The sequence below is a fragment of the Hypanus sabinus genome, unplaced genomic scaffold, assembly GCF_030144855.1.
Source record: "Hypanus sabinus isolate sHypSab1 unplaced genomic scaffold, sHypSab1.hap1 scaffold_333, whole genome shotgun sequence".
NCBI lineage: Eukaryota > Metazoa > Chordata > Chondrichthyes > Myliobatiformes > Dasyatidae > Hypanus > Hypanus sabinus.
The window spans coordinates 55,948-83,256 of record NW_026781238.1 but is presented as its reverse complement, the minus strand read 5'-3'; the positions used below and the strand labels follow the sequence as shown (position 1 = coordinate 83,256).

Genomic DNA, 27,309 nt, shown 5'->3' with positions numbered 1-27,309 from the left:
ACGTGACAGTGATGGCAAGAATTGGAGGAGATGGCAGTTGAATGCGTGGCTGAGGAGTTGGTGCAAGGGGCAGGGTTTTATATTTTTGGATAATTGGGCTTTTTTCTGGGGAATTTGGGACCTGTAGAGATTGGATGTGTTGCGCCTGAACCCGAGGGGGAGCAACATCCTTGGAGGTAGGTTTGCCAGCAGGGTTCGGGAGGGTTTAAACTAATTTGCAAGGCGGATGGGACCTGGAGCGATAGAGCAGTGAAAGCAGTGCATGGAGTAAAGCCAGATCTAACATATCTTTGAGGAAAGATAAGCAGAATAAAGGGTGTAAACTTAATAAGGTAGAAGGGCTAAAGTCATATACGTCAATACAATAAGCATCAGGAACAAAGGTGATGAACTGAGAGCTTGGATACGTAAATGGAATTATGATGTAGTGACCATTACAGATACTTGGCTGGTGCCAGGGTAGGAATGGATTCTCAATATTCTTGGATTTCAGTGCTTTAAAAGGGATAGAGGTCGGATGGCATTACTGGTACGGGATACTATTAGAACTACAGAAAGGGTGTGTAATGTAGCAGGATCCTCTTTTGAGTAAGTATGGGTGGAAGTCAGGTACAGGAATGGAGCAGTTACTCTATTGGTGGTATTCTATTGCCCCCTGGTAACAGCAGAGATACCGAGCAGCAGATTGGGAGGCAGATTTAGGAAAGGTGCAAAAATAACAGGATTGTTATCATGGTTGACTTTAACTTCCCTAATATTGTTTGGCACCTGATTAGTTCCAAGGGTTCAGATGGGGCAGAGTTTGTTAAGTGTGTCCAGGACGGATTCCTGTCACAGTATGTTGACAGGCCGACGAGGGGGAATGCTATACTAGATCTAGTATTAGGTAACGAACCGGGTCTGGTCACAGATCTCTCAGTGGCTGAGCATCTGGGGGACATTGATCACCGCTCCCTGGCCTTTAGCATTATCATGGAAATGGATAGATTCGGAGAGGACAGGAACATTTTTAATTGGGGAAGGGCAAATTATGAGGTTATAAGGCTAGAACTTGGAGGTGTGGATTGGGTTGATGCTTTTGCAGGGAAATGTACAATAGACATGTGGTCGATGTTTAAGGATCTCTTGCAGGTTGTTAGGGATAAATTTGTCCTGGTAAGGAAAATAAAGAATGGTAGGGTGAAGGAACCATGGGTGACAAGTGAGGTGGAAAATCTAGTCATATGGAAGAAGGCAGCATACATGGGGTTTAGGAAGCAAGGATCAGATGGGTCCTTTGGGGAATATAGGGCAGCAAGAAAGGAGCTTAAGGAGGGGTTGAGAAGAGCCAGACGGGGGCATGAGAAGGCCTTGGCGAGTAGGATAAGGGAAAACCCCAAGGCATTCTTCAATTATGTGAACAAAAGGATGACAGGAATGAAGGTAGGAACGATTAGAGATAATTGTGGGAAGATGTGCCTGGAGGCTGTGGAAGTGAGCGAAGGCTTCCGTGAATACTTCTCTGAAGTATAATTCACCAATGAGAGGGAACTTGATGACGGTGAGGACAATATGAGTGAGATTGATGTTCTGGAGCATGTTGATATTAATGGAGAGGAGGTGTTGGAGTTGTTAAAATACATTGGGAAGGTAAAGTCCCCGGGCTTGACGCTGCTCCTCTTCTACTTCCCCAGGGTGCTCCACGAGGCGCGGGAAGAGATAGTTGATCTTCTGGCTAGGACCGTTATGTCCCCGTTGTCCACAGGAATGGTACCGGAGGATTGGAGGGAGGCAAATATTGTCCCCTTATTCTATAAAGCTAGTAGGGATAGTCCGGGTAATTATAGTCCAGTGAGCCTTACGTTACGTCTGTGGTGGGAAAGCTGTTGGAAAAGATTCTTAGAGATAGGAAGTATGGGAATTTAGAGAATCATGGTCTGATCAGGGACAGTCAGCATGGCTTTGTGAAGGACAGATCGTGTCTAACAAGCCTGATAGAGTTCTTTGAGGAGGTGAGCAGACATATGGATGAGGATAGTGCAGTGGAAGTGATCTACATATAACCATATAACAATTACAGCATGGAAGCAGGCCATCTTGGCCCTTCTAAGCTGTGCCGAAGCTTACACTCACCTAGTCCCAGTGGCCCGCACTCTGCCCATAACCCTCCATTCCTTTCCTGTCCATATATCTATCCAATTTTACTTTAACTGACAATACCGAACCTGACTTTACCATTTCTACTGGAAGCTCATTCCACACAACTACCACTCTCTGGGTAAAGAGCACCTCATGCTGCCCTTAACCCTTTGCCCCTAAACTCTCAAATTATTTCCTCTTGTTTGAATCTCCCCTACTCTCAATGGAAAAAGCCTATCCACGTCAATTCGATCTATCCCTCTCATTATTTTAAATACCTCTATCAAGTCACCTCTCAACCTTATATGCTCCAAAGAATAAAGACCTAACTTGTTCAGCCTTTCCCTGTAACTATGGTGCTGAAACACAGGTAACATTCCAGTAAATCTTCCCTGTACTCTCTCTATTTTGTTGATATCTTTCCTATAATTCAGTGACCAGAACTGTACACAGTACTCCAAATTCGGCCTTACCAATGCCTTGTACAATTTTAACATTACAGCCCATCTCTTGTACTCAATGCTCTGATTTATAAAGGCTAGCATAGCAAAAGCTTTCTTCACCACCCTATCCAAATGAGATTCCACCTTCTGGGAATCTTGCACCATTATTCCTAGAACACTCTGTTCTACTGCATTCTTCAATGCCCTACCTTTTATAATGTATGTCCTGGTTGGATTATTCCTACCAAAATTTAGACCTCACATTTATCAGCATTAAATTCCATCTGCCATCGCTCAGCCCACTTTTCTAACTGGCCTAAATCTCTCTGCAAGCTTTGAAAACCTACTTCATTATCCACAATGCCACCTGCCTTACTATCTGCATAGTTACTAATCCAATTTACCACCCCATCATCCAGATCACTAATGTATATGACAAATAACATTGGACCCAGTACAGATCCCTGAGGCACACCACTAGTCACCAGCCTCCAACCTGACAAACAGTTATCCACCACTACTCTCTGGCATCTCCCATCCAGCCACTGTTGAATCCATTTGACTACATCAATATTAATAAATAACAATTGAACCTTCCTAACTAACCATCCGTGTGGAACCTTGTCAAAGGCCTTACTGAAGTCCATATAGACAACATCCGCTGATTTACCCTCATCAACTTTCCTCGTAACCCCTTCAAAAAATTCAATCAGATTTGTCAAACATGACCTTCCACACACAAATCCATGTTCACTCTTCCTAATCAGACCCTGTCTATCCAGATAATTATATATACCATCTCTAAGAATACTTTCCATTAACTTACCAACCACTGACGTTAAACTGTCAGGCCTATAATTGCTAGGTTCACTCTTAGAACCCTTTTTAAACAATGGAACCACGTGCAATACGCCAATCCACCGGCACCATCCACTTTTCTAATGACATTTGAAATATTTCTGTCAGAGCCCCTGCTATGTCTACACCAACCTCTCTCAAGGTGCTAGGGAATATCCTGAGCATGACCCGGAGATTTATCCACTTTTATATTCCTTAAAAGTGCCAGTAATTCCTCCTCTTTAATGGTCATAATTTCCATAACTTCCCTACTTGTTTCCCTTACCTTACACAATTCAATATCCTTCTCCTTAGTGAATACCGAAGAATATTTCAAAATCTCCCCCATCTCTTTCTGCTCCACACATAGCTGTCCACTCTGATTCTCTAAGGGACCAATTTTATCCCTCACTATCCTTTTTCTAATAATATAACTGTAGAAATCCTTCGGATTTATTTTCACCTTACTTGCCAAAGCAACCTCATATTTTCTTTTAGCTTTTCTAATTTCTTTTTTAAGATTCTTCTTACATTCTTTATATTCCTCGAGCACCTCATTTGCTCCATGCTGCCTAGATTTATTGTAGATATCTCTCTTTAACCTAACCAGGTTTCCAATATCTCTTGAAAACCATATCTCTCTCAAATGTTTAAGCTTTCCTTTCAACCTAACAGGAACATAAATATTCTGTACCCTCAAAATTTCACCTTTGAATGACCTCCATTTTCTATTACATCCTTCCCAAAAAATAAATTCTCCCAATCCACTCCTTCTAAGTCCTTTTCGCATCTCCTCAAAGTTAGCCTTTCTCCAATCAAAAATCTCAATCCTGGGTCTACTCCTATCCTTCTCCATAATTATATTGAAACTAATGGTATTATGATCACTGGACCCGAAGTGCTTCCCAACACATACGTTCGTCACCTGACCTATCTCATTCCCTGACAGGAGATCCAACACTGCCCCTTCTCTAGTCCTTACCTCTATGTATTGCTGCAAAAAACTATACTGCACATATTTTACAAACTCCAAACCATCCAGCCCTTCTACAGAATGGGCTTCCCAGTCTATGTGTGTAAAATTAAAATCTCCCACAATCACAACCTTGTGCTTACTACAAATATCTGCTATCTCCTTACAAATTTGTTCCTCCATTTCTTGCTCCCCAGTAGGTGGTCTATAATACACCCCTATAAGTGTTACTACACATTTTCCCATTCCTCAATTCCACCCAAATAGTCTCCCTAGATGAGCCCTCTAATATATCCTGCCAAAGCACCGCTGTAATATTTTCTCTAACAAGCAATGCAACACCTCCTCCTCTTGCCCCTCTGATTCTATCACACCTGAAGCAACGAAATCCAGGAATACTTAGTTGCCAATCACACCCCTCCTGAAACCATGTTTCACTAATAGCTACAACATCATACTTCCAGGTATCAATCCATGCTCTAAGCTCATCCACCTTTCTTACAATGTTCCTAGCAATAAAATAGATCAATTTAAGAAACTCTCCACCTCTTGCTCTCTGTTTATCCGTAACAATGCAATCAACTTCATTATCTTTTTCTTCCTTCTCCCCTACATCTTCGGTCAGAGCGCTCCCCTTCTCTATCAGCTTCCTATCCTAACTAACACACTGTCTACTAGCTTTCTCTATTTGTGAATTAACCTCCTCTCCCCTAGTCTCTTCAAATTGATCCCCACCCCACAACCATTCTAGTTTAAAGTCTCCCTAGTAGCCTTAGCAAATCTCCCCGCCAGCATATTAGTCCCTCTAGGATTCAAGTGTAACCAGTCCTTTTTTTTACAGGTCACACCTGCCCCAAAAGAGGTCCCAATGATCGAGAAACTTGAATCCCTGCCCCCTGCTCCAATCCCTCAGCCACGCATTTATCCTCCACCTCATTCCATTACTACTGTCACTGCCGCGTGGCACAGGCAGTAATCCCGAGATTACTACCTTTGCGGTCCTTCCTCTCAACTGCCTTCCTAAATTCCTATATTCTCCTTTCAGGACATCTTCCCTTTTCCTCCCTATGTCTTTGGTACCTATATGTACCACGACCTCTGGCTGTTCTCCCTCCCACAGCAGGCTACATTGGACGCGATCAGAAACATAGGCACAAGGCACCAGGGAGGCAAATTACCATCCGGGTCTCCTGATCGCGTCCACAGAATCGCCTATCTGACCCCCTAACTATCGAGTCTCCTATTACTAATGCCTTCCTCTTACTTTCCCTACCCTTCTGAGCTTCGGACTCTGTGCCGGACGTACGGCCACTGTTGCTTCCCCCAGGTAGGTTGTCCCCCCCACCCACAACAGTTCTCAAACAGGAGTACTTATTGTCAAAGGGTACAGCCACTGCGGTACTCTCCAGTACCTTCCTCCTCCCATCTGAGTTTCTTTCCAGTGTCCACAGAATCGTCTGTCTGACCCCCTAACTATAGTCCCCTATCTCTGCTGCCTTCCTCTTCATTTCCCTGCCCTTCTGAACCACAGGGCCAGACTCTGTGCCAGAGGTGTAGCCGTTGTTGCCTCCTCCAGCAGTACTCGAACAGGAGAACTTATTGTCAATGGGGACAGCCACAGGGGTATTCACTAGTACCTGCTTCTTGCCCTTCCCTCTCCTAGCCGTGATCCACCTGTCTGCCTCCCGTGTTCCCGGTGTGACCACCTGCCTGTGACCACCTGGTATGTGTAATTAGTAACAGGACATTCGCCCCCTCAGTCCTGTTCCGCCATTCTCTATGATCACAGCTGGACAGTTATCTCAGAGACTCATGCCTGCGACCGTCTGGACCAATTCACTTCCCTGTCTGTTAAGGATCTCTCCGCTGCGGAATTAAACTCACTGAAAATAATCCCTACTTCTTGTTTCATTTGAGGAAGAGAAATCCAAGCACACACTACTACCACCCCAAATAGCGTGGGGAATTAGTAACCGGACATTCGCCCCGTCAGTCCTGTTCCGACATTCCCAATGATCACAACCGGTCTGTGATCGCAGAGGCACATCCGTGCGACCGTCTGGAACACTTCACTCCTTTGTCTGTCCAGAAACTGTGCCCTGCGGAATTTAAAACATTGAAAAAAACCTCTGCTTCTCATTTCCTTTGAAAACAGATCCAACTCATAAAAATAACATCATCTACCTTCACCTGTTTCAGCTTCCCCTGGAATAGCAAATGATAGTATTGATACGGTAGAAAAACGAGAAATAATTACAGTGACAAGTGGGGTTATTGAAACACCATAACACAGCCCAGTCCAGACCCTGTGCTAACCTGGTGCTGGACTCCTGAGTCTGGTTTGAGTGAATCCGAGCATCTGAGGCCCTAACAGTAAGTGAGCACAACCTGAGCAATGTTCAGTTGATAACACGCTCATAAACCTGAACTTCACCCTATTCAGCATGTAACGCCACACCTTGTTCCGCAACGCTTGTAGTGAAAAACGCAAAAACTCGTTTCTAACATGTGGTTAGAGCCAAAAGTACGAGTTCAGTGCGCGACCTTTCTCTGGAAAATTTGATCTGCTCCAGGGAGGGAGCACAACCTGCATCCTGCTTCGGTTCTGTTGGTGTCGTCCCTTTGATTTATTGTTCACCTTGCGACCAGTTTATTGTCGGATTATAAACTCCAGCTGCAGCTGTGGGTTTATTGCACAGAGACAACAGAAGGAAGGGCGCTGTCAACTCTTGTAAAATATTCTGCATTTGGAGTCATTTATATTTTGTTTCGTTTTGAACAATGACATTCCCTAAGTGTGTCCCAGATGCCTGGAGCTGACTTGAAGGTCAGCCTGTGTAGAAAGAACCATTTTTAACAGATATCCGCAGTTGATCCATTACAGTAATGGGCCGATTGTGCAGCAACTGTGCTGAGATAACAACCGGTCAAAGTCAACAGCGAGATAAGAACGCCCTTCCCCTTCACTTTATCGCTCACTTACTGGAAACAAGTTACCATGTCAACATAGAATCAGATGAAATTATGACCATATCCCGCTGGCCAATTTGGCAGTCATTGCACTTATTTTACAAATACATCTACTGTTCCACGTCTGAGATCGACGGAGAAACACCAGAAACTAAATTCACTTTGTCTCTGATCTCTGAGTGTGCAGCTTGTATGTTGAATTAGTAACAGGACATTCGGCCCCTCACTCCTGTTCCGCCATTCTCAGCAGGACATAGCAGAACTGTGATCTCAGTGACACATCCCTGCGACCGTCTGCAACACCTCACTCCCTTGTCTGTCCAGAATCTGTGTTCGGCGGAATTAAACACATTGAAAGAAAGCTCTGTTTCTCTTTTCCTTTGTGGAAGAGAATTTCAAAGAGACACTCGTTCCAGCTCAGAAAAATAACCTCAGCTATCTTCATCTGTTTCAGCTCCCCCTACAGTAGCAAACGTGTTGTCAACATTCCTGTCTAGACTCCGCGTGATATTCAATGTCCCCAGCAAGGGCTCAACTCAATGGAAAAAATCTCCTCACCTCCTAAATAACAGCGAATACAATCAACTCCCCGTCGGAATCGAATGGCAGCGAATACAGCGCAGTGGTCAGTGTTGAAGCGGACGGGCAATCGCAGGGGAAGCGCCACGGACATGCACTCAGCGGTCACATTATTAGGTGCAGGGCGTTCATAGTAAAGTGCCCAATGAGTGTAAAATTTGCTAATTTTATGTACAGCCAGTGAGAATTAACACAATATCTGTTAATATAAATATCACTGCCGGATCTACCTCGTCTTTCCGTAAAGCCGCGCGATTTCAATGATAATATTGATAGAACGAAAGAACACCACCACCACAGCAAAGTACAGGCCCTTCAGCCCTCCATGTTGTGCCGACTCATGTAATCCTTAAAAAAGTACTAAACCCACACTACCCCATAACCCTCCATTTTTTATATGGTAGAAACATTAGAAATATTGCCTTTACAAGTGCACTTATTAAAGCTCTATAACACCGCCGAATACAGTCCATGTTCCTACCTGATGTAGAACACCCGGGTCTGGTTTCTGGGAATCCGAGCATCTGAATTTTATGGACACTAACAGTAAGTGAACACACCCTGAGCAATGTTCAGTTGATAACACGCTCATAAACCTGAACGTCGCCCTATTCAGCATGTAACGCCACACCCTGTTCCACAACGCTTGTGTTAAACCACACAAAAACTCACCTTGCTTCAATGAGTCTTTCTAACTTGTGGTCCGAATCAGAATTAATAATTCAGTGCGCGAAATTTTACCACCTCCAGAGAGGAATCATAACCCGCATCCTGATTTCGTTCGGTTGTTGCTGTCGCTTGGATTTATTATTCACCTTGTGACCAGTTTATTGTCAGATTATAAACTCCAGCAACAGCCCAGGGCAAATATCGCTGTGGGTTTATTGCACAGAGACAGCAGAAGGAAGGGCGCTCTCCACTCTGATGGAATATTATGCATTTGGAATAATGTTCTCTTTCGATCAGCGGACATCCCCTTTCTCCAGATTTAAATGTGCCCCCGTAGCCTGGACCTGCTCTGATTTTAACTTGGCTAATTTAAAAGCCATCCTTAACAGCTGTGCGCTGTTGTACCATTAGGGTAATGGGCAAGTGGGGAGCGGCTGTGCCGAGATTGCTATCTCCCAGAGATAACCACCGGTCAAAGCCGACAGCAAGTTATGAATGCCCTTCTCCTTCAGTTTATTGTTCACTTACTGGAAACAAATTGCAGGATCACAGCGCCATCATATGAAATTTAGACTATTTCCCGCTGGTGATTTTGACTGACAGCGCATTTACTTTATACATATATCAACCGTTTTTCATCAGTGAGTGATGGAAGAACTCGAAACATTAAAATCACGGGGTCTCTTATTTGTCGGATGTTGTTGCTGGCATATTGAATTAGTAGCAGGATATTCGGATATTGAGGAAATAACAGAGGTTAGAGAGAGGTGAATACGTTGATGTTGGGTACTTGGATTTTTGAAAGGTCTGTGACAAGGAGCCACACTCGAGACTGCTTAGCAAGCTACGAGCCCGTGGTGTTACAGGAAAGATTCCAGCATTAATAAATCGGTGCCTGATTGGAAGGAGGCCTTCTGGTCTTACGGAAATGCAGCTTCCCTGGAGGTGGAGGAAAGAGGTGGAAGAGGCAGTGGGAAGACATGGTTTGTCAGATCTGAGAACGAGTTGAATGTACCATAACCTTCAGACTGAATCAGAAAACCATTCTGAGGGTATTTGAAATGTCAGACGCAGGGGAGATGTGATCACATGTCCAGAGGGCAGGGGTTGTGTCTCCTTTAGACCCTCAGTGAGCTGGTTCAAGTTACAATGTGCAGGGATGAAAGCACAGTGTTTTCTGGGCTGGATTTAATCACTGATTCTGACACAGTGCGAGGGTTAACTTTGCTGGAAGGCAGCAACATTAATGGAAGAAGACACAGAAACTTCATCGGTTGCCAGTTGTTTAGCTGACGTGTCCAATCTCTTTGCTACCTTGACTGAAACAGATACTCACAGTGGTGAGAAAGGGGTGCAGTCTGGCTCATTTCAGGTTGGAGGGGGGTGTGGAGCTTTGAAATCAATGCCTTGCGGTGCCACCATCGTTAATTTAGCATGTCCGGAGTGGTGGATCACACAGCACGGAAACAGGCCTTTGGCCGACCATACCTGTCCTGACCATCCACTCACTGTCTACACTGGTCCCATTTATCAGCACTTGGTTCATAGCCGACTGTATCTCGGCAGTTTAATGCTCATCATGATTATTCCCTGGATCACGTCTTGAATGATGGATCAACATAAGGTACTCGCCAGTTCTCTAGGAGCCTGCTGGTGGCTAGGCAGGACACAAGGATATTGATCAATGCCACAGCAATCTCTCCACTGGCCTTTCCGTGTAACTTGGGGTATATCCCGTCAGGCCTTAGTCTTATATGCCTTAATGCACTTTAAGAAACCAAACACTGTCTCCTTCTTTGTTTCAAAATGCCCGAGCATACTGGTACTCTCCTGCCTGATCTCCCTATCCTCCGTGTCTTTATCCTTGGTAAATACTGATATAATTTACTCATTAAGGTCCTCACACGCATCCCCAGGGGCTCTGTTTGATTCGACCTTCCTGAGCTTTGCATACTTTTCCTTTTCTTGATTGACTAAATTCATCACATTTAAGGTTCTCTGACGCTGCCAATCTCTTCATCTCTTCATACAGGAATATACCCATCATATACTCCATGCAGATGGATAAACACCCTCCACATGTCAGATGTGGACTTGTCAGAAACAGATGTCTCCCATTAACTCTCTGTAGTTCGTGCTTAGTTCATTTGTAATTTACCCTCATCCAATTCTTTACTCTCCCGCAAAGTCTACACTTTAATTCTCTATAGCTGACTTAAACTTAAGGAGTTCTGCCCTAACCATTCACCCACCAAATGGTTGGGTATCTAGTTAGCATAATTACCCAGCATCAGTTTCAGTACAGCTCCTGCTTTGTTGGTCTATTTACATCCTGATTTAAGATGTCATCCTAGATAGAAAATAGTTCAAGCTGGAGAATCGGGGAGTTTTTAATAATCAAAAGAAGGAAATTAAAAAAAGAATAAGCAGATATAAGGTGAAATATAAAGGCAAGGTAGCTAATGATATAAAATATCAAATAAAGTATTATAATGAAGCACAGTCATATATCATATTCAATCGTGATTAATATGCATAAAATCTAACATGGCCCGGTCTCCAATGTTCCCACTAATTGCTATTTTTGCCGCTGCGTGAATCAACCATTGCTCTGAGCCGGATATTTTCACACGGCCTGAAAAAGCGCGACATGTTTTTGCAATGCACATCTATCAACATTTAGAATGGACTGACAGAAAATATATACTTTTGTATTTATCCATTAATGGAAGGATATGATAAATCGTAGTGCAACAAAGTAAAACTCAGATTTCATGAATTTTTTCCAGCTGCATTTTAATCCATCTTCACTGCAACAGAGGCTCAGTGACGAGAGCATTTTAATTACAGTGCTGCCGCACACCGGCGCAGCTGAGGGATCTCTCTCTCTCTCTCTCCCCCTCTCTCCCCCTCTCTCCCTCCCTCTCTCTCCCTCTCCCTCTCCCTCTCCCTCCCTCCCACCCCATCCCCTCCTACCCAAACTGACTTGTCAGCGGCAACCTGTTGTTGGAAACAGAAAAATCAGCACTAAATCTCACCAATATTCACTTTTGAGATAGGTGACGGCCCGTATAAATGGTAAATGCACTAAATGGCCGTGTTATTAGGTACAACTGTACAGCCGCTCATCAAAGGGAATCTGTTAATCGCGTGGCAACAACTCAAAGGATAAAATATGCAGATATGGTCAAGGGGTTCAGCTGTTGTTCAGGCAAAACATCCGAATCTGGAATAAATGTGGTCTAAGTGACCTTGACTGTGGAATGATCGCTGGTGCCAGACAGGGTAGCATGAGCATTACGGAAACTGATCATCTCCTTGGATTTTCACGCACAAGTCGCTCGGTTTACAGCGAATGGTGTGAAAACAAAATGAAAGAAAATCCAGTGAGCAGCAGTTCTGAGGGTGAAATGCCTTGTTAATGGGAGAGATCAGGGAGATTGACCAGACTGATTAAATCCGACAGGAAGCTGACAGTAACTTAAATAGCCATGCGCTCCAAAAGCCGGGGTGCGGAAGAGCGTCACTGAACGCCGAACATCAGATTTGGACGGGGTACAGCCGCGGTAAACTCCGAACGTACACTCAGAGGTCACATTATTAGGTACAGGAAGTAGATAAGAATTGTCCGCTAAGTGTAGACGTCCATAATTTCAAAAACTGCCAGTGAGATTTACTACAGGATTTTATTATTTTAAATATTACTGCCAGATGTACACCGTCTTTGCTCACAAAATTACACAGAATTAAAAAAAAAAAAACACGCATCCTTAAATACAAGCAATCTTGTAGATAGTATTGAACTGGTGGAAACTCTAGAAATGCTATCATGATAAGTGGGGTAATAAAAGACCATAACGACCCAAATTTACCATGTTGAAATATCTCAGGACTATCGTAACATTGCCACTCTGACACACATTTTCTATCTACCGTTGGAATTTTTAGAGAATGTCATTACTACTGTGTGGGAGTCTGTATATAATCCCCATCTGGGTCTTTGTCCCCTTGCAGTTTCCTAGCTCTACCCACAATGATTCAAAACCTTCCTACCCTATATGATTTGATTTGATTTCATTTGATTTCATTTTCATCAAGATTCACGCCACCCTTTCTGCCGACCTCTCTGTCCTTTCGATACAGTGTGTCTCGTTGGATGTTAAACTCCTAGCTGTAATATTCTTTCAACCACGATTCAGTGACACCCACAGTATAATACATGCCAATCTGTAACTTTGCTGCATTCATCTATTATTCCGTATACTGCTCGCCTTCAACTGTAACACTGTCAGTCTTGTACTCTCCCTTGCCCATTTTGTCTGCGTTGTACGTTGCAGCTCATCCCATTGACTGTAGTTTTGCCCTATCATCAGCCTCGCCTTTCTAGCAGTATCACTGTACACTGCCTCTGTTTGTGAACCAACTACCCAGGTTCTGGAAAACCTGTCCACAAGGATATTGGTTCCCCTGGGATTCTGGTGTAACTCCTCCCTTTTGTACAGGTCATAACTTGCCCATTCGAGATCCCAATTGTCCATATATCTGAACCTCTGCCTCCTGCACCAGTTCCCCAGCCACTGCCAAATCATTTTAATCTTGTCCTCTCTGGCACGTGGCACAGCAGGCAATTCAGAGATTACTACATCACTGAACATTTTGAACTTGGCAGCGAACGGGTTACAGCAGCAGAAGACCATAAGAGCTTAAGACATTGGATCATAATTGGGACATCTGGCAAATCAAGTCTGCTCCACCTTTCAATTATAGCTGATCCTTTCTGTTCAATCTGTGTCTGAATCCCAGTTCCTGGCCTTCTCCCCGTAAACTTTGATGCCATGTCCAAGACCACAAACATACACTCAGCAGCTACTTTATTAAGTACAGGAGGTACATACGAAACTATCCACGGAATGCAGACTTTGATATTTGTATCAACATCCACTGAAACTTAGTACACGAAACTTTATTTTAAGTATCGCTGCCAGATGCAGGTCTGTTTTCCTTAAAAACACACACACAGAAAAAAAATGCTTCCATGTCCGTAATGCCACACAGTTTTAAAGACGATATCGAACAGGATAAACACTGGAAATCCTCTCCTGACGAGGGACGTATTGAAACACCACAACGTTCCCCACCCAGTACGGTCTCTGTGTGTACATGGTGCTGAGCTTCTGTTTCTGTTCCAGCGAATCCGAGTCCCTGAACTTAGTGGGTGCAAACAGTAAGTGAACACACCGTGAGCAAGATTCAGTTGATAACACACATATAAACCTGGGCTTCACATCAGTCAGCATGTAGTTCCACACCCTGCTCCACAGCGCATTATATGACACAAAAGCTGATTCAAGCAAATAATTATATTGTGCTGTTCGGTCCAGGCCTCATTGCACGGTGACACAGATTACATCCAGTATCTGTCCACAACTCGATCTGCGCCAGGGAGCAACCGCGACCCGCATCCCGGCTCCGTTCAGTTGGTGTCAACACACTAATTCATTGCAACACGCTCAGAATGCTGGAGGAACTCAGCGGGCCAGGCAGCATCTATGGAAAACAGGACAGTCGACATTTTGGGCCGAGACCCTACGGCAGCACTGTTTTCTAGAACACCTACACTCCATCCGCCAGAAAAAAACGGTATCTCCCAGTGGCCGGCCATTTTAATTCTACTTCCCATGCACATTCTGACATGTCAATATATGGACTCCACAGTTGCCATGATGAGGAAACACTCAGACTGGAGAAGAAACACCTTATATTCCGTCTGGGTAGCCTCTAAACTGATAGCATGAATATCGATTTCTCAAACTTCAGGTAATAGCACCCCTCCCCTCACCATTCCCCATCCCCCTTTCCTTCTCTGGCTTTATCTCCTTGCCTGTCCATCGCCTCCATTGGGTGCTTCTCCCCACTGTTCCTTTTCCATGGCCTTCCGTCCTCTCCTATCAGATTCCCACTTCTCCAGCCCTGCATCTCTCACCAATCAATTTCCCAGCACTTTACTTCATCCCTCAGCCTTCCAGTTTCACCTATCATTTTCTGCCTCTTCCTCCACTCCCCTCCCCCTCCTTCTAGCTCTGACCTATCATCTCTTTTTTTGTCCGGTCTTGCTGAAGCATCGTCTGTACTCTTTTCTGTACAGTTTGGCCTACTGAGTTACTCCAGCATTTTGTGTTTGTTGCTTGAATTTCCAGCATCTGCAGATTTTCTCTTGGCATTAATTTGTTGTATATTTGGGGAGCAATTATTTTTCAGACTATAAACCACAGCGATAGGCGAGGACAAAGATCCCCGTGATCTTACAGGAAAAGCACAGCTGCAGGACGGGCACGGTCAACTCTGGTGAAAAGTTATGATTTTGAACACCGAACAGTCCCTTTCGCCAGATTTAACTGTGCCCCAAATGTCTGGAGCTCCACTGATCTCAGAGTCAGCCCTTTGATAAAGCAAACTTCAATATTTGTCCACAATGGGGCCATTACAATAACGTGCAAGGCAGCAACTGTGTCGAGATTACAAACTGGAGATAACCACACCCTAATGAGTACAGCAAGATAAGAATATATTTCACCTTGAAATTAGTGTTCACATTAGGAATAAGTAACGATCGATCAGATAAAATTATGATTAATGTGTCTGTTACTTTCCTCCTGTCACTGTGTTTCCTCGCTGTTACTCATACTTTACAAATAGCTGAGCTGTTTCCCTTTACTGAATGATGATGAATCCCTTTAGCATTAAATTTGCTAGATGTGTTTTGTCAGCCAAAGGATGTTGATGGGAGATTTAATCAAATTCACATGCTGAATTTACTGTGACCGATCTGGTCTGTGATCTCAGCACCTTAATCCTGCTTCTCACCTGTAGCATCTCACTCACTTGTCCTTCAAAGACCATTACAGTGCACAGATTACAGTATTAATTGTAATAATCTGCTTCTGCTGAATACTACGGAGGCCATTCCAATGAGACACCAGACCCAGAGAGAGACACAGAGAGACACAGAGAGAGAGAGAGAGAGAGAGAGAGAGAGAGAGAGAGAGAGAGAGAGAGAGAGAGAGAGAGAGAGAGAGAACATCTCAATTGCCAACTGGCGGTGCCTGCTTTCAGTACAATCTGATATATTTTTTTTTTATTTCCCCTCCCTTTTCTCTCTCTCTCTCTCTCTGACCATTACTCTGCCTGTTCTCCATCTCCCTCTGGTGCTCCCCTTTCTTTCTCCTTTGGCCTCCCGTCCCATGATCCTTTTCCTTCTCTAGCTCTGTATCCCTTTAGCTAAGCACCTTTCCGGCTCTCAGCTTCACCCCACGCCCTCTGGTCTTCTCCTATCATTTCACGTTTTCCCCTCCACCTCCTACTTTCAAATCTCTTACTATCTTTCCTTTCAGTTAGTCCTGACGAAAGGTCTCGGCCCGAAACATTGACAGTGCTTCTCACTATAGATGCTGCCTGGCCTGCTGCGTTCCACCACCATTTTGTGTGTGTCTCTCTGTCAAGCCTTCTTTTGATCTCCCACCTACCGACACACTTCTGAAAGAAGGGAAACAACACTGCAGGTGGTGATCCACAACAGGTCTCATCAACCGACTATATAATGGACCATCACATCTTTACACCCCTCCCAGCCCCCACCACCTGCTATAAACTGCAGAGTGGGTAGTTCTCATAATTTCGCCCTCTCCCTGCAGCTACCTACCGAAATATCGTAAATGGTAGACAGATAGTGTCGATCCCGCCTGCGATGGAATAAGCAAAGCGAATCCTCAGTTCCCTCGGTCGGGGATCGGTAAAGCCCCGAGTGTGGACGGATCAGCTTCCTGCTGTTGCAAGCAGTAGCCCGGGGACAGTTCCGAGATGCGGGAAGCTCGCACCTCCCGAGCCTTAGCTGATGATTCGGAGCTCGGTTGAAAGTGCGGCGTTTCTGATAACACCGCCAACTACACCGGTTTCCCGCGGGACATGTACAGGAAGTCGATGCATTCAATTAGACGAAAGTAATTATTAATTCATTTAAAAGCAATTCGGTACAGTTCTAATATCGATCAACACAATACGTTATCTACCCCATTCGTGTTCATAAAAGTGGCTAACAGTCTTTGTGATGTTTATATTTCAATATATAGAGCTTCTTACCTTGTACCGCGGCTCCAGGTTCTGTTACCACCCTGTCCCAGTGAGGCTGTTTTACGGGTTCTGTAAGTAATGAACACACCCTGGTTAATGTTCAGTCAGCTCCTGATGATAATCATTAACTAAACACACAGCCTTATCAGCGGTTCTCTCCCTATCCTGTTCTTTTGTACAAGGTACGTTCTGTCTCCAACAAACATTACCATGGAGATGAAATGTGATCTCATTGATTTTGAGAGTGGAATGTTTGTCGGTGCCAGAGGGAGCAGTTTTATAGACAATGGACAATAGAAAATAGGTGCAGGAGTAGGCCGTTCGGCCCTTCGAGCCAGCACCGCCATTCAATGTGATCATGGCTGACCACCTGCAATCAGTAACCCGTTCCTGCCCTCTCCCCATATCCCTCGACTCCGCTGTCTTTAAGAGCTCTATCTAACTCTTTCTTGAAAGCACCCAGAGAATTGGCCTCTATTGGCTTCTGAGGCAGAGCATTCCGTAGATCCATAACTCTCTGGGTGAAAACGTTTTTCCTCAACTCTGTTCTAAATGGCCTACCTCTTATTCTTAAACTGTGGCCTCTGGTTCTGGACTCCCACAACATCGGGAACATGTTTCCTGCCTCTAGCGTGTCCAATCCCTTCATAATCACATATGTTTCAATCCAATCCCCTCTCATCCTTCTAAATTCTAGTGTTCCAGTGAAAACACTGTCATTCAAGCGCGAAGAAAGATTAACTCTTTGTGGTACAGGGAAGAGCGATAGAACCGATGACGTGATGTAAAGTACATTAACTGGGGTCTGGAGGGTCGACTGTTCTTTTCTCCATAGACGCTGCCCGGCCTGCAGAGTTCCTCCAGCATTTTGTGTGTGTTGCTCAGATTTCCAGCATCTGCTGAATTTCTCTTGTTTGAGAGAGATCGGTGATGGGTCACTGCCCCGTGGGATATTTCACATGTCACTACCGGGGTGAAAAATGCTTTCTGCTCACACTCTGTAAAAATCACCCAGGAGAGTATTTCTGGTTGACGGCAAAGACATTGTTTCTCTTAATCCATTTGGACAATAATTGACTCGTTAACATGAACATGTCAGGAGTCCCTTCAACCACTAAATTCACTCCCGATCTCGACCGAAGGCGAGCCTCGCTCTAAACGCTGAATAGTTGTGCAGAATCATAGACAACACTTACCTCTGATGCTGTAACCGGACGGCGTTCAGTGTTGTTCCAGCAAATCACAGTCTGACTTCCCCGGTGACCAACAACGGCCCTGCACTGGTGTGCTCACCCTGTACGGAGAGTTGAGTCTGAGCTGCTGCTCCCGAGGCCACTCGGCTGTGATATGTCCGCCTCTCATTACAGATGGACAGGGCCGGGTGAGCCGGGGTGGAGCGGGACTGCCGCAGCCCGGTCACACTAATTCTCACCGGCTCAGGACGGGTGTGACAGCGGGAGGAGGCGGGAGTGGGGTCAACGTAGCAACCCAAAAGAGGAAAACAAACGGGCTGCGTTAACCTTTTCTGTCCGGATTTCCGTGTGGATCTCTCCTTTTTCTTTTATCGCAACCAGTGGGGCGGAGTTTCTCTGTTTAACTCAGTGAGTCCCAGGCTGCGGATTTGATCCAGTCCGGGTTCTGGGAGGGTCTGAGCTCCGCCCTCTGTGTAAGAAAGACGGCCTAGCGTGGATAGAGTTTCATCTCAAACGTCCCTCGCCTGTTCAGGTCCAGGGAGCAGCATTTCAGCTGAAATTAAACCAAACACGTTCGACTATATATTTCCACTAACTGGAAAAATAAACTGGGAGAGATGTTTGCATTTCCATCTGGACAACCATTGTCACAAGAACCCTTCTCACCCACGGTTTCATTCCACACCGTGCCGGAAATACTTGTTGAATTTATTTCTCTTAAAAGTCGTTTATTCCAAATGGCCAGAGGTTTTACCGAGGGAGGGAGTGATGCACTCACTGAAAATTGTCACATATATTAAAATAATCAACAGGGAGGGAAGGACGCACTGATTGAAATGAGCATGGGGGAGGGCGGAGTTGTTCGCCGATTAAAAATGGTACCCTCTCTCCCCTCCATCCCCTGACCTAACCCTCAGTATCCCATCTACCCTGTGTATACGCCTCATAATTTTGTAGATCTCCATCAAATCTCCCCCAATTCTTCTGCGTTCCAAGGAACAAAGTCATAACATATTCAATCTTTCCCTATAACTGAGGTCCATCAATCGCAGCGACATCCTTGGAAATTTTCGTTGTACTCTGTCAACCTTGGGTAGGTGACGTAAACTGCAAAAATCCTCCAAATTAGGCCTCATAACTGCCTTATACCATGCAGTCTCCTGTACTGAATACTTTAATTTATGAAGGCCAATGTGCCAAAGATTTCTTTACTACATTATCTAGGTGTGCTGCCACTGTCAATGAATGGTGGACCCGTATTCCCGGATGCCTTTGTCCTACCGCACCCCTTAGTACCGTGTAAGACCCATCGTGGTTGATCCTGCTGAAGTGTGACAGCTCACAAGCCTGCATGAAACTCCATCTGTCGTTATTGGACATTTTTACACCTGATGCAGATCACGCTGCAAGCTCCAATAGTCTTCCTCGCTGTCAAATACACCCCGAACCTTGGTGTCATCCGCAAATTTGCTGATCCGGATAATCTAATTGTCATCAATATCATTGATATAGATTACAAACAACAACGGATATCAGCGCTGATTCCTGTGGAAATCCACAAGTCACAGGTCTCCAGTCAGAGAGGCAACCATCTGCTATCACCATCTGCCTTCCTCTTCTATGCAATTGTCTATTCCCATTTACTAACTCAACGTGAATGGCAAGACAATGAAATTTATTGTTCAACACCCTATGCGGGACCTTGTCAAATGCCTTGCTAAAGTCCATGTAGACAATATCTAGAGCCTTGCCTTCATCAACTTTCCTGGTACCATTCCTTGTAACCTCTTCGAAAAAGTCAATAGATTGTCTAGAACACAGAAAGTCATGTTGGATGTCCCTAATCATTCCTGTTTATTTAAATACTCCGATATCCAATGTCTTCACACGACTGATGTCAGGTGCACCGGCCTATAATTTTGGATCCTTTTTTAAACAGTTAGCTATCCTCCAATCCTCTGGTAGCTCTCCTGTCTTTGAGCATAATTTAAACATAACGGTTACATCCTTGCAATTTCTGCATCCGCCTACATCGGGGTCCAAGGACTGAACTTCTCAGTCACTGGGGATTTATAGACTCGAAGTTGCCCAATTTGCCCAAAACACTTACTCATCCGTAATTTGTATAACATCCGTGGCCTCACTTATATAGATTATTTTCACGAGTGAACACAAAAGCAAAAATCCACTGAAGAACTCCTCTATCTGTTTTGGCTCGATGCGTACATTGGCATTCTGATAATCCAGACAATCAATTGTGTCCCCTGAAATCCTTTTGCTTTTACAACATCTGTATAATCCCTCACCTTGTCTGTTAGGACAACCTTATGCCACCCTATAGCCATCCTGGTTTCCTTCCTCAATCTTATCTTGCATTTTCTCGACTCCATAAGTACCTCAATTTTTTCCTACCTGCCTACACCTGTTATGCATTTATTTTTTTCTAAACACAAAGTACACTGCAGATGGTGTGGCCAAATCAAGACAAACAAAAAAACTGGATGAACTCAGCAGGTCGGGCATCATCCGTTGAAAGGAGCAGTCAATGTTTCGAGTCGAGACCCTTCATCAGGACTAAAGGAAGAGGGGGCAGGGGCCCTATCAAGAAGGTGGGGGGAGGGTGGAAAACCAATCAGAGGAAAGATTAAAGGGTTGGGAGGGGAATCAGGAAGGGGATAGGCAGGAGAGTTGAAGAAGGAATCTAAGGGTAGTAGAAGGCAGAGTCATGAGAGGTGATTGGTAGCTACAAGAGGAGAGAGTGATGGTGGGATGGGGAAAGGGAGAAGGAGGGAATTACTGGAAGTTGGAGAATCCGATGTTCAAGACATCTTTCCTCAAGACATCATCCAATCTTTCCTCTGATTGGTTTTCCACCCTAACCCTACCTTCTTTATAGGGCCCCTGCCCCCTCCTCCTTTAGTCCTGATGAAGGGTCTCAAACCGAAACATTGACTGCTCCTTTCAACGGATGCTGTCCAACCTGCTGAGCTTATCCAGCTTTTTTGTACGTTTTTTTTTCTATACCAGGGCCTCAATATCACGGAGGAGAGCCATCTTTGTCGATACTTCGTTTGAATCTGATGGAATTGTGATCACCAGATGCAAACAGTTTCCCTACACAAACTTTGGTTACGTCTGTCTTGTCTCAGTCCCTGATGGGAGATTAAGTGTCACACTTGAGTCTTTGGGACTTTGATGTACTGATTAATGAAACTTTCCTGTAGACATTTGTCAACTACATGAGTACATCTACATTCTGAGAGTTCCAGTCTGTATGTGGAAGGTTAAAATCAAATTATAACAAATAATGTTTCTTGCATTATTCTCTGACGTCTACTAATTTGTTCCTCTAAATCCCATACACTCTTGGGTGGTCTTTAAGACAGACCCATCAACATGTTCAAACAAATTTTATTCCTCCTATCTACGTATAAGGCCTCACTAGATGAGCCCAACCAATCTTCTCAAGTTTATTGAAAATGATGTTAGGAAAGTTGATGAAGGCAAGGAAGTTTATGTCGTTTACAGGGGGATTGCAAGGCATTTAACAAGATCCCACATGGGCCAAGGGGGCACCTTGTCAAGCCCTGAGGATTCATCCTTGAGATGGTAAAAAGGTTAGTTTGTTCTGTTGACGTAAAAATAGACGTTAGGCTACGCGCTGCCGGCTTTTGCACCTGCAGGACATGGTTATACTTTGTTTCCAAATATGCAAAACTACAGTTAGGAAAATTAGGAATTATCTCATTGTGCACCTGGCCTGTTTGTCTGAATTTGACTGCCTTTGATGGTAATAAGTGGTCTTTGCCTCGAAATACCACTGATGCGTGTGATAATGGGGGTACCTGAAAAATTATTTCCTACGCTCGTGGCAAAAAATGGAATAAAAACGCTGTATTTCTGATTTGCAGGGTGACCTCTGGTACGGGCCCCTGTGTGTGCCCAAGCAGAATTCTCACTAGCAGCAAGCTACTAAATAAAAAGCTGTTGCTTTATCCTCCGTAGTCCTGTGTGTTCTTGCATCAAGTAACCGGTAATGATTAGAAGTAAGGTTTAACAATTTGGTGAGCCAGCCAGGAGTCTAAAATGAGGCATCCCCGTGAGACAGCGTCAGCGATCGTCTCGGTGGCAATGGCCTGAGATGGATGGGCCCACAACGTAAGATTTACCTTGATCCCTCTCATTAGTTGTCCACCCTGATGACCCTTTCGTCTGGCCGGAAATCCTCTGACGGACTCCTGTAGAACCATTAAGATTACCCGAGTACTAAGATAAGAACGATGGGTTTGAAGATTCACCCTGGTATAATAAGTGTAGGCTTCAGTATTCGCAATGGTATAAGAAGAATGGGCTTGAGGTTTTGCCCTGGTGTAAGAAGAGTTAGGGGATTCACTTTGGTATAAATATGTTTTGAAGTAGGCTTACGATAATTTTCCTGTCTCGGACACCCTGCCTTAGACTGGTTGTGAAGATGGGAAATCCCCAGTATCCTGAACTGGGTGCAAAGAGACACAGTAAGAGATTAACGGATTAAAGAAAAAATGGGTCGGACCCTTGATAAGTCAGGACCGGATACCCCCTTGTTAAAGATTTGTAAGGAGACGAGAATGATTTTCGTAAATTATCTGCCTCATTAAAGAAGAGACTGGGAATTGGAATGTGGCCATTACGGGAACCTGGGATGTGGAAAAATGCATTAAAGCAGAAGAGGCAATCTGGAAATGAAATTCAGGGGAAAAAATGGAAATTTTTAATGTCAACATGGTGAAAAATGGCTGACGAATTAACTAATAAGTTTTGACAAGCTAATTGGGAACACAATGCACATATTAGAGGGATTAGGGTATGTGACAGGGAAGGCAAACCCAAAGCATTGAAAGTGTTGAAATATCAGTGTGAGGACCATGATAAAGGATCTCTATCACACTCTCCACTCTCCCTTCATCACACTCAATCTCAACCCTATCCCACTCTCTCTCATCATTCCCCAGCCCTCCCGCACCCTTTCTCTACCACTCTGGATCACCCAGTCTCAAACTCCCACTCATGGACCTCTACCCCATGCTCTCTCACTCCTCCTCCCCCACACCCTCCAACTCATATTCCAAATTTTCATTCCGCTCTACAGAACTCTAAACCCCCATTCTCAACCAGTCCTCTGCCCTCAGACTCGCGCAAGTCCACACCCACTCGCCCACCATCTCACCCTCACTCAACCTCTTTTCCCCACTCTCCCTCTCACCATAAACATAACCCTCAAACGCATCATTAACCTTCCACACACACATCCTGTCAGCGTTCCCCTCATCCCACCTTTGCCCCTCTCTTTCGTCCTCACCCTCACTCTACTACAGACACTCTTACCTTCCCGTTGTACTCCCAGTGGCCCACTCCCTCTCTTTCCCCTAACTCCAAACTTCACCTTAAACCTCACCCACAAACTCACGCTCTCAATTACTCCTTCCCTTTCCCTCACACTCACCTCCCTCATCCCCCACACTCACCCTCATCTTCTCTGTCCCCTTACCATAAAACGTAGCCTATTCCTCGTCCTCACCCGTACATCTACATTATTTAAAATGTAAATGACAATTGTAACTGGGAAATTTGCAGGCTCCACAATCTAGGTGATGTTGTTTGTTTTATATATTGAGGAATGTTACTATTGAGATGCAGCGGGCTGATTTACTTGAAAGGAATCGTGAAGAATATTTGGTTGGGGAAATTGCAGATAATTGCAGATAGGCCTGTCAGTTTGACATCAGTGGTGGGTAAATTAATGGAAAGTATTCTTAGAGATAGTATTTATAATTATCTGGATAGACAGGATCTGATAAGGAGTAGCCAGCATGGACTTGTGTGTGGAAGGTCATGCTTGACAAACCTTATTGATCTTTTGAAGAATTTACGAGGAATGTTGACGAGGGTAAGGCAGTGGATGTAGTCTATATGGACTTCAGCAAGGCCTTTGACACAGTTCCACATGGAAGGTTAGTTAAGTGGGTTCAGTCGTTAGGTATTAATGCTAGAGTAATAAAATGAATTCAACAGTGGCTAGATGGGAGATGCCAGAGAGTAGTGGTGGATAATTGCTTATCGGGATGGAGGCCGGTGACTGGCGGGGTGCCTCAGGGATCTGTTTTGGGCCCAATGTTGTCTGTAATATACGCTAATGATCTGGATGATGGGGTAGTAAATTGGATTAGTAAGTATGCCGGATACTAAGGTAGGAGGTGTTGTGGATAATGAGGTGGGTTTTCAAAGCTTGCATGGAGATTTATGCCGGTTAGAAGAATGGGCTGAACGTTGGCAGATGGAGTTTAATGCTGAGAAGTGTGAGGTTCTACATTTTGGCAGGAATAATCCAAATAGAACATACAGGGTAAATAGTAGGGCACTGAGGAATGCAGTGGAACAGAGAGATCTAGGAATAACAATGCATAGTTGCCTGAAGGTGGAGTCTCATGTAGATAGGGTGGTTAAGAAGGCTTTTGGAACGCTGGCCTTTATAAATCAGAGCTTCGAGTATAGAAGTTAGGATGTAATGTTAAAATTGTACAAGGCATTGGTAAGGCCAAATTTGGAATATTGTGTACAGTTCTGGTCACCGAATTATAGGAAAGATATCAATAAATTAGAGAGTGCAGAGACGATTTATTAGGATGTTACCTGGGTTTCCGCACTTAAGGTCCAGAGAAAGGTTGAACAAGTTAGGTCTCTATTCATTGGAACGTAGAAGGCTGAGGGGGGATTTGATCCAGGAATTTAAATTATTGAGAGGGATAGATAGAGTTGACGTGAATAGGCTGTTTCCATTGACAGTAGGGGAGATTCAAACGGGAGGACATGATTTGAGAGTTAGGGGGCAAAAGTTTAAGGGACACACGAGGGGGTATTTCTTTACTCAGAGAGTGATAGCTGTGTGGAATGATCTTCCTGTAGAAGTAGTAGAGGCCAGTTCAGTTGTGTCATTTAAGGTAAAATTGGGTAGGTATATGGATAGGAAAGGAGTGGAGGGTTATGGGCTGAGTGCGGGTAGGTGGGACTAGGTGAGATTACGAGTTCGGCACGGACTAGGAGGGCCGAGTTGGCCTGTTTCCGTGCTCTGATTGTTATATGGTTATATGGTTATAATTGCAGTCCAATATAAATTAACACAGGGTATTAAAAACTACGTTAGGGGATGAATTGTTCGTCTCTGCAGCAGAAATGCCTGAATGCAATATTAAAGCGACTTAGTTCACATCTGAATGTAAATGTTTTGCGGAACCGATTAGACGACATCAGTTGTAAAGTCGCTCTCTGTTCTAACAAACGTGCTTGGACACGCAGCTGCTCACACACAGACCCTGAGCTACGACTCTCACAGAACAACAACCCGCGCCTGACAAATCAATTCAATCATCTGTCCTCATCGCCCTTCACCATGAAAGCTGTCAGACTCAATCATCGACTGTTCGCTTCCATGCATGGATGCTGCCTGACCTACTGAATTCTTGCAGGATTCTCTGTATTGCCGTGGTTCGCAAATATCCCCGAGAGAGCTCGTGTGGGCCAGTGAGCGGGGCGATTTGCAAGACACGAAAACATCAACAATTCAGAATATTCTTGTGGAATAGCCAACGCCTGCTAGGATTTCAAAATGTCTCATTTCAGATGAATACACGTATAGATATATATATATTCTGAGTATATTATAAGTGTACATAATTTCTTGTAGTGGCCAATGGGAAGAAAGTTTTCGATTACTTTCAAGGGCCAGATGTTTGATAAACGCGGGTCTGAAGAGCTGTGCGGTGATGGGCGTGCTGGATGTGGGAGGAAAGTGCAAACATGACAAGCAAAGTTTTAATCAGTTTTCAATCAGGAGTAGCGGGTTTGAGGGGCCGAGTGGCCTGAGCGCATTAGTACGTACACAAGGAAATCAATGGCAAATGACTTGCAGATAACCAATATCACGACTGTGCGCGAAGGTTCATGCCAATCTTTCGTTGGTTGAACAGAAAATTAATAAATCTTTCTATATCCATAGTGGTAACAAATCAGCATATGGGAAGGGGGTCGACCAAGGAGCTGATTACATATTCAGGAGGAGGAAAGCAGAGATGCATGAGCCAGTTCTCATCGGAGGATCAGAGATGTAGTTCCTCAGCATTATTATTTGGAAGACCTGTCCAGGACCCAGCATGCAAGTGCAGTTACCTAGGAGACATGCCAATGCCTCTACATCCTTCGTAGTTTGCGAAGATTTGGCATGACACCTAAAACGTTAACTAACTTCTATAGATGTGTAGTGGAGATTGTATTGTACTGCTCCGTAAGGCCACACAAGAGGTTAGGGTGTTTTGGGCCGGGAAACGAGGCTAAACACCGCCGGGTCTCCCTATCGAAGAGAGGTCGATGGGAACGTAAGGGGATGGAGTGCTTCAGCGTATGAGCGATCACGAGCCGGGCAGATACTCGCCAAGGGGAAAGGTACCTCCAGGAGTCTCCCAGAGATCTATTACATGCCGACTCCAGGGTGCAGTGAGCACCATCCGCGACTCTAGACTGGGTAAGAGGCTGGCTATGTCCACCCTTGATCCTCCTGGTGAACCTTCGCCTCCCAACGGTAGGAAGGGAAAGAGTGCTGTCCGAGCAGCGCAGGGTTCGGATGCAGGGAGGGTGATCCCTGTGGAGAGAGGGGGCGAGGATCAGATCGGAGGGAAGAGAAGGTGTCGTGGAGATGGGAATAAGTGCAGGGGAAGGATGTGAACGTCTCTATCAGATCGAATATGACAATGTGACAAGTGCTCATGCGCTGTTTGGTAGCGCAGGGCGTATCGATTGGACATCTGGTGCGTATGAGCCGCTGTCTCCGTGCGGGATATCCAATGTCCATGTTTTTCGTCTCGGGTGGTTTCGGCTCGGTCCCACACTGTAAATTGCCCAGAGTGTCCCATTTGTAACATGACTCAGTATAAGTGTTTCATCATACTAATTTGCGTGTTTGCCGCAGGAGCCAACAGAAACGGGGAGGGCGAGTGAAGATTGCGAAGACCGGTTGAGGAAAGGGGGTTCGCGAATATGGTGTGCGATCAAGCAGGCGGGCTGGGAGAGGACAGCGAGAAGAAACTCCTTGCTTGTTTCAGAGGGACGATAGAATGGAAGCGTTGTAATCCCAGAACGCCCTGCAGGAGGAAAGTCCTCTAATCGCTCAGTGCAATTCTGGAAAGGATTCTCTGACTCACACTTCTCTACCTCATTCCAGTCTCTCTCTCCCTCTCTCGGAATACTGTCTCACTTTCCGCCTCAGGTTTACTTTCTGTTTTTTTTTTTCTGTCTCTCTCCCGTATTTGTCTGCCTGTCTGACTATCCCTCTGTTTTTTTTTCTTTCTCACTGCCTCTAAATCTTTTTCTA

General features: G+C 44.7%; 1 protein-coding gene across 1 annotated transcript in view; it reads right to left on the bottom strand.

Moving 5' to 3' along the window:
- Window positions 1–18,184, bottom strand: part of LOC132388476 (NACHT, LRR and PYD domains-containing protein 3-like) — a 72,018-nt gene extending 53,834 nt beyond the window's left edge. The window contains exons 1-2 of the mRNA XM_059960814.1: window positions 17,913–18,184; window positions 16,726–16,785 (exon numbers count right to left, since the gene is read on the bottom strand). The gene's annotated coding sequence lies outside the window, so the exon portion shown is untranslated. The remainder of the gene's footprint in view (window positions 1–16,725; window positions 16,786–17,912) is intronic.
- Between the last annotated feature and the right edge of the window lie 9,125 nt (window positions 18,185–27,309).